The sequence below is a fragment of the Triticum urartu genome, chromosome 1, assembly GCF_003073215.2.
Source record: "Triticum urartu cultivar G1812 chromosome 1, Tu2.1, whole genome shotgun sequence".
NCBI classification, from domain to species: Eukaryota; Viridiplantae; Streptophyta; class Magnoliopsida; order Poales; family Poaceae; genus Triticum; species Triticum urartu.
The window spans coordinates 544,894,292-544,913,455 of NC_053022.1; the positions used below are offsets into that span (position 1 = coordinate 544,894,292).

Genomic DNA, 19,164 nt, shown 5'->3' on the forward strand with positions numbered 1-19,164 from the left:
TCTAGCATGACCTTCCCGCTAGCACGGTCCAAAATTAGTTGAAACTGGATACGAACGATCCCGCGGGCGGCAAAATCTCCTGCCTTCTTCTAAAATTTCCGCCACCTTAGTCTTTAGCATGCGAAATCGCCCTTTTGTCCTTGGTGCACGGAGACCAACAGTTACAATACCGCCCTCATCTACATGATAGGTCGGGGCTGCTTTGGTAACTTCCGGTTCCCCCACTACACGGCACCCCCATTTCCTCTCCCCCTCCCGCAAAAATGACTAACTCCACAACACCAGAGCATCTTACATCACGTCGTCCGTACTTCATCGCCCTTTCTCCCCTCCCCTCTCAAAACCCTAGACTGCTCATCCACCGGCGTACCATAGCCCATTCACTGCCATCGGCGTCCACCTCGCCGGCTCTGCTTCTCCGAACGCATCTACCCCTCCCACCTCCCCTAGAAACAAGTAGACTGCTCATCCACCACTGTACCACAGCCCATTCAGTGTCGGCCTTGTCCACGGTGCCGGATCTGCTTCGCTGGTACTCTCGTCAACCGCCGCGCATCTGTAGTGGCTCATTCGTACTCCCCACCGGAGATGCTTCGTCCACACCCCCCGGAGCCGCCCCACCGACGCCCCCGTCGACGGCCTCTGATCCTCTTCGCCGACACCTTCCTCAACCCTACCGGAGCCGCTTCGCCGACAACTTCCTCAACCCTATCGGAGCCGCTTCGCCGACACCATCGTCAACCCTACCGGAGTAGCTTCGCCTATACCATTCTCAACCTACCGGGGCCGCTTTGCCAACTCACAAGTCCACGGCCTCAGATCCGCTTCCTCGCACCCTCATCCAACCTACCAGAGCAACTTCTGACGCCCCGTCCACGGCCGCAAATCCGCATCGTCGACACCACCCTTAACCCAACCACCGGAGCAGCTTCTGACGCCCCGTCCATAGCCGCAGATCCGCATCGTCGAAACCATCCTTAACCCAACCACTGGAGCAGCTTCTGACGCCCCGTCCACGGCCGCAGATCCGCGTCATCGACACCATCCTTAACCCAACCACCAGAGTAGCTTCACCTACTCCCTCGTCCAAGGCCACAGATCCGCTTCTCCCACACCGTAGTCCACCCTACCGGAGCCTCTCCACAAACAGCCTACTCGACGGTTCTAGATCTCCTTACCGGACCCAACAGCCAGCGCAGCGTCATCACCCTCAATGTTTCTAACCTGATTCCCACCGTCTGGAGAGATGCCAAGCACCCGCCACGGCCTAGGTACTTGTCACCTTTAAACCCGTCCAGCATCACCTGCCCGATGTACTTCAAATATACTAACTGGTCGCTGTTACCTGTTATGCAGCTGGCAAAAACTACAAGGACGATGTTTCTTCTGGATCTAACAGCTTGGCCAACCAAGATCCTGGACTGAGGCATTGCTATGATCTTGTAAGCGCGTCTCTCTCTCTTGTATTGTTCTGTGCCTGCCAGTGTGCTTTGCTAAGATTTTCGACCAGTAATCCCTATATGCAGACAATGATTTCTACTACTGGCTGCTAAATTAGATATGTAGATGTCATACATGATACTACCTCGTACCTCCGTTCCTAAATATAAGTCTTTCTAGAGATTCCACTATAGGCTACATACGGAGCAAAATGAGTGGATCTACACTCGAAAATGCATCTATATACATCTGTATGTGGTCCATATTGGAATCTCTACAAAGACATATATTTAGGAACAGGGGTAGTACATTACACAAAATCGTAGGTGGCATGTAGGAATTCCAGTGCACTACATTAGGCTCCCTTAGAGTGCCTGCTAGTCCAGCATACAGAGTCATGGCTAGTTTATGGTACGCACACAATCGTTAATTGGTGGTTTAAATATGCGCAAGGGATATGCAATGTTGTATCATGTAGAGATGTCTGAAATTAGCCGTGTCAACTTGCAGATAGGGTTACACAATGAAAAAGTACAAGATGTATGTGGCAATTTCATGGAACATCACAAAAAAAAGGAGAGACAGCGGTGAGCCTATACAGTGTGCTATGGTACGTCACTCCTCCATTGCAATCATCGTGACATGTTATTTGTATGCCAGTTCTATTAGCCAAGTTTCTTAGGGACAGTTATTACGAGTTATCCTAAGAAAATAAGCACCTGTGAATATAAGCTCCATGTAATAAGACAACCAGTTCTTTTCATTACGTTTTCAGCTTATCTTTGGTATGATCAGTGGAAAGTCTAGATTGCATTATATTTTTTCATTTTGATGCCCATATGGAAATTAATTTGACTTGCAAACATCACAAGTTGAACCCAGTGCAGTAATTAATATGATAGAAAAACAGACCATCACTATTTGCTCAAAATGCAAATACAAAGATACCATCTACTTGGCACAATCTACTTTGGTCAATGTTTTCCATAGAGATCCCATTGCCTAATTTAAACGAATAACGCATGACCCACATTTAAATAAAGAACAATTATTTATTGAAATTCGATGGTCCAAGTGGCTGGTTATTATCGTATGGGAGCACCACCTGAAAGCATCATATAGCAGCAGCAGCTCATAGCAACTCATCATACAGCAGCAGTCTGCAATTCATCATATACCAGCAGCAGCTCATAGCAATTCATCATATAGCAGCAGCAGGAGCAGCTCATAGCAATTCATCATATAGCAGCAGCAGGAGCAGCTCATAGCAATTCATCATATAGCAGCAGCAGGAGCAGCTCATAGCAATTCATCATATAGCAGCAGCAGGAGCAGCTTGTAGCAACTCATCATATAGCAGCTGTAGCAGCTCATAGCAATTCATCATATAGCAGCAGTAGCAGCCGCTCATAGAAACTCATCATACAGCAGCAACAACTCATAGCAATTCATCATATAGCAGCAGCAGGAGCAGCTCATAGCAATGCATCATATAGCAGCAGCAGAAGCAGCTCATAGCAATTCATCGTATAGTGGATCAGAATGAAAATTTGGCAAAAAATCAGAGGAGATCCTCACCTTGTTGGATGAGCTCATCCTTCAACAGCACCTCAAGGCCATGGCCTGGGAGGAGGGGAGGGGGAATAGGGTGCCTTCTGCCACAGTGTGGCATCAGCCGTAGTTGTGCAGCGCCCGCCGGAGTAGTGCGTTGGACGAACCACAGTGGAGCAGCTACTAGAGACCATGAGAACGAGGGGCGGTGCCAGAGGGAGGAGCAGCCAGGGAGATTTGCCCCTACCCGCCGGCCATGTAGCCTAGCTAGACATAGCATCGTCGAGGACCAGGCCAGATGGGACCAGTGGCGACGGCTCACTGGAGGAACCCTAGTGCTGCAGGCAGGGGATCGAGGTAGAGGGAAAGGGGAGAGGAGATGCAAGCGGGCAGGGCAATGAATGCTTGCGTGTTTGTTTTTACTTGAGGGTCAGGTGTGACACGGGCGTCAGCAGTTGCATTTTGAGTGTAATATAGGCAGACAACAGAGTCATTTCACTATTCCCCTTCCCTTCAATTTTTAGTGAGGTTCTACCCGAAACACCCCTCCAAAGCGAAATTAGTTAAGCCCAAGCCCATAACTCAAAAATGACTTCTTTACATCTTTTATGGCTTATTTTGACAATATGGCCTGAAAAGGCGGAATCGAACTGGCCCTTAACCTGCAATTCAATTGTGCGTGCAATGATGAATCACTCCTGCCTACTATCTGTACATTTAGGCATCATCATACATGGCATAACCTAATACATGTGCATTCCACTGTAGAATCTGGAATATGCAATGCTTATGTTAGTTCATACGTCGCACATGATGTTTAAATGCCCCTTAAATCTGGTTAGTCAAGTGATGGTCTTTAAGCCTCCTTCTTTGCTTCTTTTCTTGATATGTAAGATTTGCTCACACATCTGTTCAATTGCTTGTTTGCATCAGCCAGCCATACTAGGACTGTTTATTTTGATTACTTGTTGTTCTTGACCTAACACTCTAACAGAGCTTGTCAACGATTTAAACACTAAGGGCTGCTGTAGTGGGGCCTTGTCTAACTCATAGGTGACATAAAGGTTTGGCTGTACACTACAGTAGGCTCTCCAAGAGTACCTGGAGATCCAGTTCGAAGGTATGCCTAGTTTTTACATAGTGCAGATATAGTAAATGCTTATTTCATTGTGTGCAAGTGCAAGAGATGCGGCATGTTTCATTATGTGGTGTTGTTTTGTTATAATCTCATTCTTTTGTGTTCACAGACTGGAAAGTATGCATATTTATCTTCCGAGGAGACGAGTAACTAGTTTGTGTCACCTTGCAGAGGGGGTGCAATGAAGATAAGATTGAGGATTTCCAAGTACAAGATGTTAGGAAGGAGCCTTGCAAGAGAAGTAGGAGCTGCGCTGAGCCTCTTCAACCTGCTAAGATAAGTCACTGTATGCAACTCAACAGTTCAATTCCTTGTTTGTTTCAGGCATAGTTAATTTTCTCTTTTCAATTGCTTTATTTGTCCTCAGTTAATGAGATGCCCAAATAATCATGCCTGATGTTCGGTACTTGTATCACTATTAGTTGACATAATTAAAGGCCTTACCATTTAATTACTCTGCCGAAGTGTGCCTGAAGCTTTGAAGTCTATTAACCAACTATTATTGCATGAGGCTCACAATCTAGTTTATACTACGCTAATGATTGCATAATTTTTCCTGCTGTAATATGTTTGTATGAAACCCTCTGCTGTTCATTATGCTCCCTAAGACTTTAATTGAGGCACAGAATGGCCAACTGCTTGCTTATTTATACGCAACATGTTGTCTAAATTTGTAACTTGACTGTGTTTTCGATTGGGCCCCAACATCATGCTCCTCTGGTGAGCTAAGAGGGATTTCTGTATGCAGGCTGCACAGACTATCTTTTCTATAATTTTTAAAATATCACCTGCTTATGCTTCATGACGTGTAACAATTTTTTTAAGTGATGTGTAACATTATTGTTAGTCCTGTTTTGCCACGAATTACTTGTCGCAGGTATGGATGTATCTAGATGTATTTTAGTTCTAGATACATCCATTTCTGCGACGAGTAATTTGGAACGGAGGGAGTACAAAATAGTGTCTTGTTCGCTTCACTGTTGTAATTATATTTTTGCCCTAGTCATGTGTACTTACAGAAACATTTCAGGATGAAGTGACATCAACACAAAGATCTGCGAGCTGTGCGGCATGGCCGTTACCGAATGATTATGGATTGGAATTGAAATGTGCTGATGTTCTCGAGCGTCAACTAGAGGTGGCAAGACAACGTGTACATGTCAACATATAATCAACAAGTTGAGACTGGACATGCAGGTATTAGATGCAGGAGTCAAAAAAATGAAACAAGACACTGAGGTAACCATGAAGGAATTGGAGATTTTGCAGACTAAAGTTTTGCTATCTGAATCCGGCCAATCCTATTTTCTGAAGAGATTATAGTTCAAATGGAGTTAAGTTGATGCGCGTGCATGATGTATGAGCTGTAGTTGCCCAGTGTATGTAATTTGCTATTTGTGTATGCTTTATTATCAGTTGTGTCGAACCATAATGCCCCGTGGGTATAATCAGCTATAATTTCTTTATTGTATAGTGTAGGATTATTCTACCTTTCTATGCCTTGATCTCTTTGTTGTATAGTGTATGCTTTTTAGAGGTGATAGTATTGAGTAGGATAATTCTTTGAATATGCTATATTGTTCAAACGAGGGCCAACTCGCCCGACCATGGCCCTTCACGGGCCGTCGGATCCATGGGCCTTCTACGTCTCGTAGGATCCATGGGCCTTCTACGTCTCGTAGGATCCATGGGCCGCCGACTCATTTATGAGTCTTGTACAGGCCTTTAATGGGCCGTAGACGGGCCTTTAATGGAAATCGTACGTTTTATGGGCTGACCTTAACGGGCCGTTAATAGGTCGTATTTGGTGATGCTAGGAAAATGGCCCAACAGACTAATGGTCCACAAACGAGCCGACTGTAACGACGAGTTGAATTTGGCCCACAAGCAGAAAATGACAGTAATGGGCCATAAGTAAGCGAATGCTGCAAATGAGCCCAAGAATAAATGGGCCCTCAGAAGGCCGAAAGTTAACTTGGGCTGGAAACGGCCCAACGAAGTAACAGGCCGTTAATGGGTATAAAGTGATACACTATTCATTACGGGCCAGTTTCACCACGGGCCGTTAATGAGTGTAAAGTAATACACTGCTCATTACGGGCCAGTTTCAGCACGGGCCGCTAATGGGCCAAGAGTTACAAAGGGCCTCATATGGGCCGAAAGACGTCATGGGCTATACATGGGTCAGAAGTGAAAACGGGCTGGAATCATATTGGATGGCCCAGATGACGCTACTGGGCCTAATTCGGATAGGGCATAACGGGCCTTGGGTTAGCGGGCTGTAAATGGGCTATATGCGAACAGCCCGTTAACAGGCTTTCCATGGGCCGGCCCGCCAGTTTTTGACCAAGTCAAACGGGCCGGCCTTTTCACAGGAATGGGCCACTATTGGGCCGTGCCATGTGTCGACGTATCATAGGCGCCTTCTGTCCAGTGAGTGGATGACTTCTGTCCCAACGATGAGCCGACACGTGTTTCCTCTAGCCAATGATGATTTTACACGTGGAAAATCTCCATTGGTCGGGGCTGTTAACGGGTTATCGGATCCAAAACCCGACCTGATAGCTTAACGGCGTTCCGTTACGGTGGATGCCACGTGTCGGTCACCCTTGATGAAAGCACTTCTGTGACGCGCGATTTATCGTCATGGAAGTGGACACTTCCGTTATGATAATTTTGATAATGTCATGGAACACTTCTACGACAGCACAGGTATGACTATCTTGATTCTGTCATAAATTTGTCATGGATGTACATGCATGACAAAAAACGCGACCTACTGTGACAAACACGTATCATCACGGAAGTGTATTTTTTGTAGTGATAGTAGTGGCGCACCACATGTATGGTGCGTCATTAGTGTCCATATTATCTATAGCCCTTTTCCTAGTAGTGTTTGGCATGCTTTCTTTGGAATGCCCGGTTCTCACAATGACATCAACATGCTTCAACAATCTCCGGTGTTCGGGAGGCTTTGCAATGGGGAATCACCACCGTGCAACTAGACCGTTAACGGCCGGGACTACAACATGGGGTACTATCTTGCCGATGATATCTATACTCAATGGACGGCGTTTGTGAAGACCATAGCCGAGCCGTGTGGCAATAAACAGAGCCACTTTGCAACAATGCATGAAGCAGCTAGGAAGGACGTGGAGAGGGCATTTGATGTGCTTCAGGCGTTGGAGAATTGTGTGGAGCGCTGCAATGATATGGGAATCAGAAAGTTTGTGACAACTGATGACATGTTGTGTTATTCTGCACAATATGATTGTCGAGGATGAGGACGATGGTGTAGCCCAAACCCATGATTTCGAAGCACTCGGAGAACAAGTTGAAATCCCAGAAGATCAAGATATGGCTCAGCTTATGAACTTTCTGCGAATGCATCAGAATCTTCGAAATCAGCAGATGCACACGTAGCTACTCAATGATCTTGTGGAGCACATGTGAATCCACAATGGCAACCAAGGAGGCAATGCTTGGGTTTGGCACTTCAAATAAATTTTATGTAAACACTATGTATGCTTGATACCAACATTTGTTATTTATGTGCGACATTGTGTTGCATGATCGACGTGCATGTATTTGCATGAATTTGAGAGTCCGGATTTGAGATATGTGGATGCACGGAAGGAAATATGAGGGTCCGTTCGGATGCGCCCGCGGACGTGCCCGGACGCGTCCGCGGGCGTTTGAGGGGATTTGCCAAATCCGACTGTAGATGCTCTAAATGTGTGGTTTGAAGTTTGTAATGACGTCAAGAGGATGCCCTACCTTCCTATGCCTTCCGAATGTGGAGAGACTGCACATTGTGGTATTTGTCTCCAATTCATGTTCTTCTTACATTTGTGTGCAGTTCTCGCATGTTATTGCTGGTAGATAGTGCTTCAGAATTTAGATTGGTTGCATAGATTACTCGAAGTCAGTTATATTGCTGAGATAATTAACTATGGTCTTTTTGGTTCTTCCGCTGTAAGAAGAGGCTGACAAGGGGTTATAAGATCAACTGTAAGAAGCAGCGATGAATGATAATGAGCTGTAACCGCTGTTTTTTTTTTATTTTCTAACCAAAGCAAAGGTGGATGAGGAGGCAGCGCATGCGATCGCGGATGAAAACACTGCCAACATCGGCAGCTCCACATCGTTTCTGCCCAAACATTGCCTTGAGTGACGACGTCCATGACCAGAAGGTGGATGAAGAGTAGGACATGGGAGACAAAACCATCCACATCCGGCAAAGAGTCGGAGGTGGGACACTTGCCCACATCCAACAAAGAGCAGGCTAGACTAGTTTTTATTTTCGCCATGAGAAAAAAAATCCAAGTATTAATGGAAAATGCCATGTCCCTTGCACAGGGTTGGATTGCCGGCTCTCATATCCAGATCCACGGATGAGTCTGGACGCGCCTACGGATGTCTAGTGTGTCCGATTTGAGGTACGCCGTTGGAGATGCTTTAAGTGCACATTTTACTTAAAAGAGGCCAACGATAAACGAAACAAAAGCATTCCGTTTCTAATGTCTCGGTACAGGTACTTGTGATCAGATTAAGAAAAGTATGCATATTACATCCATTTTGCAGAATCTTCCAAAGGTAGTGGTAAGCGTCCTATGGAATCAACAGATATCTGCAGCTCCATTTTCGTTGACCAAAGGTGCCTGAAAACTCCTGAAAAATCAAAGAATGTCGTCAGCGAAATGATGCAATAATAAAACTTTAAGGCCTTGGTTACACTAAGGAAAAGACGGTTACCGCGCGTTATCATTCACCGTTTTTTGTTACAGTTCCCCCGTTTTTTGTTACAGTTCCCCCTCAACCGCCTCTTCAATGGCCTATCAGACTCGGCTTGTGAGCAATTATCTTCTGAATCATATGATAGCAAATCATTAGCTCGTGCAAGAAAAAACAATTTAAAAACAGGGGTTACAAAAACTATCATTCTTGCAGATTCATGGCTTCTTTTTTGCCTACAGAGCATGCATACCTTCACAGCTCCTGGCATTGGAAGGCCTTTTCCCCTCTTTGTAAGTTGATGGCAGGATTAACCTTACATTCTGGTCACACAACAGGATTAACTATTTACTCTTAATCTCCCACAAAGAAAGACATATTTACTTTTGATGACTTGACTTACAAAATGGATGAAGTTTACTACGTACTAATTAATGACTCAAGACTTTCACAAAGAATGAAGCTTTGGATTTGTTGTTACCTTAACATCTTCATCTTGACGGAGTCTTTGAACCTTCGGCTGGGCTACCTTTGTGTCACCAGATCTCTTCGCAGCAACCGTGATCACCCCAACTTCCATCTGTTGCTGTGCAATCTCACATTTCCCATTGAAAGGCGGCATGTGGCAAAACCTGAAAGTTCACAGCATCAACACCTCAGACCTGTCAAAAAGGTACACGTGTGCTGTATAAACTTTGCTACAGCAAGATGATTGTATCAATTCAAGTTCCTGTTCTGAAGTCTTATAGTTTTCATGATACAAAGTTATTTAAGTTATTTGAAGTTAAAATGAAAAGATAACTGGATTTAACAATGAAAAGATATTTAAGTTATTTGAAGTTAAAATGCTACAGGATTCATTTCTTTTATGAAATTGAACTTGGTCACGATTTGAAAAGTTGCAGGAATTTAAAACCCTAGCCACCATAGCAAAAATGTCGTAGCGATGATATGCTAATTGCAAGCTGGTAACTTTAATAGTCTGTCAACATACAAACCATTCAGTGGGCAGAGTCTTTATCGAAGCCCACTCTCAGCACTCTCCATTTACGACAGCTGTTGCACTGAACCCAGTCAGCAACAGCCTCGATGTGCTCACAGTCTTCTCTCTAGATGAAGAAAGTTAACTACAGTGAATAATCCTTTAGAATAATACGGAACAATGCATAATGTAAAATGATAACTTATTACTTCTGTAAGATAAACATTTAGCTCCTGAGAGGATGGAAATGCAACCCCCATCCCTGCTGACACTAAATCTCTGATGGCATGATTACATACATGTAAGTAGATGTATTTTCTAAAGAACTGATAGATTTGTATGCATGTATTCCATGCAGAAAAAGGGACGTGCATATCACATCTATATTTGTATGTCAATTTTACCATATTTACAGAAGACCTGGTAGGTTTTGAATGGATAGTAACACAAATTGTTATTGATTGTCTCTATCATGATGGCATGAATGGGTAACTCACGCTGTCCACCGTGTTACCATCCCACCTCATCATGACTAATACTTTCATTAGAATATTCAAATGAATGCATGACAACAGAGTATTGTTTTTTCTCAGTAAAGGCATGATCAAGAGCTGTCTGCTAACAATCTATGGCATACAGAGTTATCACCCAGCATTGTCGTTCTTGTCCTTTTACAATGCAAAAGAGATCTGATAATGCATTTCAGGACAATATATGTAAGATATTTTCCAATATAAATTAAATCATGCATCCATACCAATTCAAGCTTGTCAAAATTTGTATCCCAGTATTCATCTGCTTTTCTTCCGAGCCACTACTCCAGTTTGACATACATTTCACAATCTTGAAACCCTTGCTTGCTGTTAAGAACCCAAGTACTACCATCTTCATTATCCTGCAAAATACATCAAGAAGTTAATGCCAGGGATACAAGGGTAAACAAACAGGAAAAGAGAAGAGCAAAGAACTTGAAAAACAAATCATACAATGATGTCGGTAATATCTGCAACTCCTATCATTCCACGCCCAACGTCAGGACTGTGCTGTTGACCACCAACTCGTTTGTAAGACTGGGAAGAGAACACAAAATCAAAGTTAAAACAAATACAAAATGCATGACAAATAGTGCAAACAACTTGCTGAAACAACGCAAGCATCTATTGTGTGCTGTGTACAACACTAAAGCTCAATCCACTTCCTGGTAATGGTTGCTAGTCATTACATTCAACGTAGTTTTCAATGCCCGGAAAGATGGGGCTAAGATTCGTTCTCCATCTCTATCGTAGCAAGTAATGAAGAAAATATATGTTCTATGTAATTGAACAGAAGTGTAGCAGTTTATAGATGTGTCATATCTCTACCCTAACATTAGCTTTAAATGTGAGCATGCGATGACTTATTAATTCTAATATGGAACAGGTCAGGGTGGAACAATGCATGTAATAGTCAACTACGTGTGATTTAATACAACAATGGTTAAACCCACCTCTATTAGACGGCCATGCCAAAACAAGAACATCCCACAGTTAACTCTATCATATTCTTCAACACTCATCCCCAGCGTCAGCCAGATGGTCCTTCCCTTTATTTCACCGGACATAACAGACGTCTTATCAAGGGTTTTCTCCAAATGACGGGTTATGACCTAAAACATGAAACATGAATATAACATGCTACAACATAAGTGAAATATGACATATGAGTATTACAGCATACCAGAGAACCTTGGACAGTGATCTTCATCTGAGGATTCAGGAACATAACTTCTAGATAAGCCTTAAGCGAATAATCCAATGGCACCTTGTAGAATATGAAAAATGAATTAGTGCTAGATACTGGAAAAATAATATAGTGAAATTAATAACAACCGTCACTAATGCTTTAGCAAAACATGGCTAACTACACACTGACATATTGTGTCCTAAATGTACAAAGGGAATGCCACCGAAATCCCATCCAGTTCCTAAATCTACCAATTTTTCTATTCCACTTAGGGTGTGCACAAGCATAAGAGCCCACTCATCCCTCCAGTTGTATAGAAACCATTAGAACAATGCAACACCCCTTCTGGCTTCAATTATGAATCTGCAGGTCATTTATCGCCTCAAAAAATTACAAAAATAATGTTGATGATAAGTTACATACATCTTTACTTGTCTGTCTTGGACGTGATCTGACTCTTTTTGAACGGATTAATATGCCTCCGTTACCATGACCAGCAGGATTTTCATCAGTGTTCTCGGGGTTCCATTCCAAGGCGTAATCTTCACCCCATCTGTCTAAATTCCATATATAAACCTGTGTACCAGTACCGTCTTCACCAAATAACCCCACTTTTTCTCCAATGAAGTACTCATTAAACCGAGAAAATTCCTTGATTGCATCGAGGTTATGCTCTGCAGCAGCTTTAGAATGGACATCCAAATCAACTTCCATGTATTGTCCTTCTTTGCAATATGTCACCACAGGGATCTCAATATTCTGCAGCAAATAATACTGTTATTGCCTTAACATACCCATAGACAATTAATGAAGGCAGTATGTAGAAACATGCTTACATCTTTCTTGTCATTGAAGGACTGGGAAAGAAAGGACACTGATCTGGAAGTTGAAGTTTGGGTAAGCACTAGTGCATCTTTCCCAAGTTTCATAGCCCCACTCTACAAAATATGTAGCACAACTGTTTATTGCTTGGGCAGTTTAACATTAGAAATTCCTAGTTACACAAGACAGAAATGATTGAAGGTAAAGCAGCGACTTTGGAACATGGCATTGGCAGTGCATAGAAAACATAGGAAGAGCACTAATAGACAACCGGTGGAATTCTTGTGCTGTCCTCATTTACCCAACACCATTACAGAATTAAATAGTGAATTACAGACTGACATAAATAAACATACTTTTATCACACTCAGGCCAGTTTCAGTAACATATTTCAAATGAATCAGAGCAGTACAGCATCTAATTGATGTAAAATATTGAAATACTTAGAGGTCATTGATAACATGGATCGCAACAATGACCAGGAACCCAGAAAAGCATAAGAATAAGACCATTTGACAAGATTTTAACACGGATGTTTACCTTCAATCCAATTCCAAACCTCCCAATCTGATCCTGGCAGTATTCATTAGGTTTGTCGTGACCAAATGAGACCATTCTCATCATTTCCTCGTAAGTCATTCCACGGCCATCATCAGATACACATAAGACAGGAACTTTTCCTTTTGCTTTCTTTGAAAACATAGATTGGATGGAAATATCCAATCTTCCATTAATAAGGAAATAAAAGAAGAACAAATCAGTGGTGCAATCAAATAACAAATAGCTCCAAATAATCTTCAGGGTGTGTCTTAAGATATTAAATATCCTCCAAACTAACTAAGCTTACACAATTGGGAATAAAGTAGCCCTCACGAAGTCAAACTGGCCCCGAAAAATGATTTACAAATTAAAAGTACAAAAAATCTGATACAACACCTTGAAGGCATGGATTTACCTGGATGCACCAGCATCTCTGGAGTTATCTATGAGCTCTGCTACTGCTCCAAAGATCCAGCCAGCATGTGTTTGACCAAGTGTTCGGAGATAGCTAGGGTTTGTTTTAATAAAATTTCTTGTATGTGTAGATGTTCTCTTGTTCACTGCTGGATCTAAAATTCTAGGACCATCTTCAACAGAATTGAACTGCGAGGATTCTGTGATATATGGATTTTGGTGTTTATGTGAAAAATTCATCTCCTTTATACATGGTATGTTATCACAAGTCTCCTCACTTGTGTTGGATCTCCCTGTTGGCACAGCAGATAAGTGAAGAACAGTCAATAAGCCAACAAAATAAAGCCAAGATCTGACAGCAGGCATGGCCTATGATGATGCACATCCAACTGAAAAAAGTAAAAAGAAAAAATAAGCAAATCCGACTCTTAGGATACAACGTGCTGTCACCAAAATGCATATACTGCTAGTGTAGAGATATCTTAGTCAATGAGCTTCTCACTATGAAACAAGGGAAGAATACAGTACGACGCTGAGCTAATAACAAATAATTTCAGCGGAGAAATGGCTTGCAAAAAAAGAAAAACTCTCACCATATATCCCAGCCATATTTTTGCAGGCACCATGTTCTTTCAATTCAGTCTCATACAAGACCATTGCAGAGAAAGAATCTCCAGGATAAAAAATGTGGAAGGTGACAGACCGTGTTTAGCAAAGCCGGCCTACAAAAAAGATAAGAGGAAAACAAGGGACCTCACATTACAGACAGCAAAATGGAGCTGCCAGAATGTGGTATAACAAAATAGAACATACTTCTTAGGCAACAGAAACAATGCCGAGAGTTAATTTTAGTTAATTGCAAGCTAAGTCTGACAAAATACTATCCCTCTCCCTCACCCCATAAATTTATACTTCTTAGTCTAGATGTCTCTGTTACATCAAACCATGTCCGACACCAACATCCTAAGTATTAAATCTCATAGGACAATAACTAGGTGATTTCCCAATACTCGGAATGTGTTTCCTTAGAAGGGTAATTTAAAAAAAGAATATACATTCCTCACAAAAAAAAGAATATACAGTGCAGATAATATTTACCTTCCCATTGTCGCGAAGGTAACTCATAAAATTTTCCCATTCATTTGTCTGATGATAATCTTCCGGATCAGGGACCAGTGAAAATTTCAGGAATTTTTTCTGCTTGTACTCCCTAACTGGCACGAACTTAGTAATTGACCAAACAGAGGGACTGTACAAGGAAAGTATAAATTACTCCAGTGTTCTGACTTCATAAATACCAGTCCAAAAATCAAACATGTATGCACATAAATGCACAGATAGCATATAAATGCATAAATAGCACGCACAGAATGCTCCCATCAATTTTTTTTAACAAAAACTAGTTGAAGGCCCATGGCAACTTATATACAAGAACATTGATCAAAACATCATTGTGTTTCAACAACCTGAGTGTACCATGCGGCTTATGATGGTGTTGTGGACAAATACCATGTTAAAGTTGCTTCCTCGATAACCCTCTCATGCCACTTGATTTTCTTTCTTTGTATTGCCATGTTATTTATCTAACTAAAACTTCAGCACAAAAAATAATAACTAAAACTTAATTTCCTTTGATTGAATTCATACGAAGATATCAACTATAGTAGTAGGCCTAGTCCGAAAAGACAAACAAGGGTTAGCATGACGATAATTGTCTCAGTTACATATGTCTTTTTGTAATGTTCGTGCATTCAGAACAAAGAGTTTGAACAGTTGGAATGGAATGAATGTTGGTTCAATTTCACAAGCTATTTCCTCAGATCTTGTGCTTGATAGTATTGAATAAGTGTTATGAAACAGAGGAGTAGCTTCATTTTCAAGTGGATTGGGCAAGTGTCATTGTATTAAACATGATTGCAACAAGATTTATGTATAACACAGTCCAAAGCCCAACCAAGAACAGTATACACTAGATTCAGTGATGGGAGATAGTATGCTACACAAAACAAGAAGAATTATGTACACACAAAAAGTCTTGGATCAAGCTAGTATATGTGGTAGTCACTCGCCAAAACCATCAGTTAAAAAAATTAAAGCGAACATACATTCTGACAGCACTGGGAACGTCAGGGACTTTGGTCCGGCATATCTTCCTACCCTTTGTTTCCAGCAATACGTAGCTCAAGCTGCAACCTACCATAAAACAATATATAGTTTAGGCAAAACATTCCACAGGATACTGTAGCACATACAACATATTCCATAGAACAAGCCAAAGAAACGAACACCATTCACCAGATACGATAGAAGTGTTAAGTTCAAATTAAGAAAAACCTGGATACATATGTTGACATTGTTGGATAGATGCACATTTTGAACCATAACATCTACTCCTATGGATTTGCAGAATGTCACCCTCTTAATTTTGCAATCAGCATAAACTAATGCATGCTACATTTCCCTTTTTCAGGAAACTTTAAAAGATTGCACGTTAGGAAGAGAAATTTGGTGCTTGGCAATTAGCATGCGTAGGTTAATGGAGGTTAACCTTTCGGATGTACCAGACACTATGCAATGGAAGCTTTCCAGCTCAGGTGTCTTCTCGGTTAAATCCATGTACACGGATTTGATTAATACCGGGACTATCCCGAGGACGGTTCATATTTGGAAAGTTAAGGCCCTTGAAGATAAAAGTTTTTATGTGGTTTGTGCATAAGGGTGTCATTCTTACTAAAGATAACTTAGTTAAGCATAAGTGGGAAGGAAGTAAAAGATGTTGCTTTTGTGATGAGGATGAAACAATAGAACATCTATTTATCAATTGTCCACTTGCTAAACTGCTTTGGAGAACTATTCATGCTACATTTAACATAACTCCACCTCTCACGATATCACATTTGTTTGATAACTGGTTGGCTGGAGCGGAGCCAAAGTCCGCGGCACATATCCGAGTGGGAGCATGTGCATTACTTTGGTCTGTATGGAATTGCCGCAATGACGTTGCCTTTAACAGACAAACTATTACCAACTTTTTGCAGGTCATCTTCAGAGCGTCTACTTGGATCCGTACGTGGTGATTACTCAGTCGTGCGGACCACAGGGAGCATATGGATATTGGGTGCAGCCGATGGGAGATGGTTGCACGGGATACTTACAACCGGTTTGGATGGCGGTCCAATAATAGGATAGACGTTTAGTCTCCTAGTCTTTCTGGCGCCGGTTGTGATTTTTATTTTTGGCCGCTTGTGGCTTTTCTTTGCTTAGCATGACCTTTGTTTATTTTGAGACCTCTGTTTGGAACCTTTGAGATACTTTTTTTAATAAAAGGCTGTGTGCATCAAGAGATGCAGAGGCCAGGGGTATTCCTCCTTTTCGAAAAAAAAACATGAGCATTTAGGCCCTCTACAAACCAAAGCTATTGAAATTTAGAAGTATAAAACTAAGTCTGTGAATATGCACTTACTTGAGGTGTTTAGACTATCAAAATTAAGGTGGGACTTTGCAATACACTAAATTTCAGTAGTGCATTGGTGGGTGAGATCAACAAAATAGACTGTCTATTGGACTATAATAACAGTACCCAACATTGATATCATACCTTGTTTGCGGTGTGGTGGCCCATTCGAACCAATTGCTTTATCCCCGTGTCTGTTTTTTTTCGATTCCTAGAAACAGCAGAATCCATCAAAAGGGAGTAAAATTATTTTCGAGGTGCGGGACAATGCACATACTCACAAAACAAATCAGGACTATTACACAATGTTGCAGAACCATCGTAGGCATCCTGACCTAAAGGCCTCAAACAAGGACATGCATGAATACAAGTACTAAAATTTTCAGGAAACAGGGCATGAGTACTAGTATCAAACGACCTTCACACATAGCTAAAGATATTCTCACGTTGAACCAAAAATAGAGTGAGCTCAACAGGGGGGAAATAAATATACCCATACTTTTCTAGGTACCTCGAAATGACTCTGACCAAGTGTTGGGAATTAGCACGCACCTGAACATGAAAAGAAACTCTCGTTTTCAATAAAAAAAACACCGGATTTCCGATGTATATTGGTGATTTCACTGGATCTGCCGGTAAGGCATTTGGGAACTCATAGTGTAGGGGTCAAACGATTGGAGATGGTCAGATCTACTACTATGAAGGTGGGAGTATTTGACAAGACAGCAGAAACATCAAGACACGTACTGGACATCTATCTATCCAGACAAGAAGCAAAAGAAAATATCCTCAAAGGTAAAAGGAAAGGAATGCAAGCAAGACTCTAGGCACGCCGCCGTCACATCATCATTAGCATTAGCCGGCCGGCCGGGCGGCGCAAGATGGAGGAAGCAGCATTAGCCGGCGGGCGGGATGGGTCGCTACTCGCTACATGCATGTCCCACCCGGCCAGACAAGCAGAGATCACCCGGCCGGACTTGGGTTGCTTACCATCGGTGGGCAGCCCCGGGAGAAGGTGCGTGCAGCCGGTGCCCGCCGGCGACCGAAGCAAGCAACTACTACTAGTAGTAGTACTAATAAGCCGGGTGATCTCTACCAGCTACTACTACTAGTAGTGGACCTTGGCTGTTGGCTTAGTAGTACTAGTAGCATCGGGAACTCCCTCCATTATGCCCCTGCAGTGGATGAGACTGCATATAGAAGTATTCCTAGCCCTAGAGCAGAGCAGAGCAGCGCAGGATTTGACGAGAAGATCGCCACAGTGTACTGCGCGGAGATCTTTTGCGTGCGGGAGTGGAAGCGAGAGTGAGAGAGGGCAGGATGCTACTACTCTACTAGCTGCTACTAGCGGCTGCGGTGCGAAAAGACGCGATTGACCTTTTGCGTGTGGGAGTGGGAGTGGGAGTGGGAGACCGGCGAGTGGGAAAATATGGGGGCGGGGCGGAGACCGGCGAGGGGACGCCATGGGGGCGACACTACACGGTTCGGTTTAGAGGTAATATCAGTGCAAGTCATAGAACTTGTGCTGGATATGCAGTTTGGTTTTAAAACTTGCAAAATATAGAATTTTGGTCACTTAACTTGTCTCACTGTGCAAATACGGTGCTTTCTACCATTTCATGATGTACGGCCTGCACACGTGGCGTGCCAGCACGGCGTAGGCCCGCCTGTCAATGACCGAAAGCATTTTTTTCAGATAACTCCCTTTCATTTTATTTATTTACACACAAAATTCCTCAAATAAAATTTAAAACTGCAACAATAGGGATTTGATCCCACAATCTGCAGCCCAGTTACTCACATACATTACCACCAGACAAAGCAGGCTAGACGCTTAGTATTTACAAAAACAACTATATATCCTATAAATACGGACTGTACAAATTATACTAAATTTTAAATCTAGACGGAAGACGCGAGCACCATGGTTCGAACCTGTTACCTTCTGAATGAAGGTCGCATGTGAGTGGAATAACCTATCACACTTCATGTTTTAAATGGACAAACAACATTTATGCTGTCAGACCTTGCAAATTTTATTTTTATGTTGTCAGTCCTTATGTCATGTCTATCCAAAACTAAATTATGTTTTTTCTAAATTTTCTGTGGAATAGTGAAACTTTTCACCGTGATGTAGCTTAAGATTACTTACTATATTTAGGTTGAGCTGGCAGTATCCCTAGTAGATAATAAAAGGGTGGCTAAGACTACAAATTTGCACACAGTACCTAACTTTTAAATATAGCTTTCCCACAAAAGAAAATTTATATATAGCTGGCTGGACTTGGGGCTCGTAAACTTGAAACTATACGACACAAAACACTTTTATCTATATTTATCTCTAAGAAACAAAAATCTAGTCTGTCT

General features: G+C 42.3%; 1 long non-coding RNA gene across 1 annotated transcript; it reads right to left on the reverse strand.

The window, feature by feature from the left end:
* Positions 1 to 8,998: 8,998 nt before the first annotated feature.
* Positions 8,999 to 12,269, reverse strand: LOC125538589. Its single transcript, XR_007296446.1, has 7 exons — positions 11,991 to 12,269; positions 11,562 to 11,645; positions 11,332 to 11,490; positions 10,603 to 10,915; positions 9,862 to 9,972; positions 9,345 to 9,495; positions 8,999 to 9,186 (listed from the first exon to the last, which is right to left on the reverse strand). It is a non-coding gene; the product is annotated as an uncharacterized LOC125538589 (long non-coding RNA).
* Between the last annotated feature and the right edge of the window lie 6,895 nt (positions 12,270 to 19,164).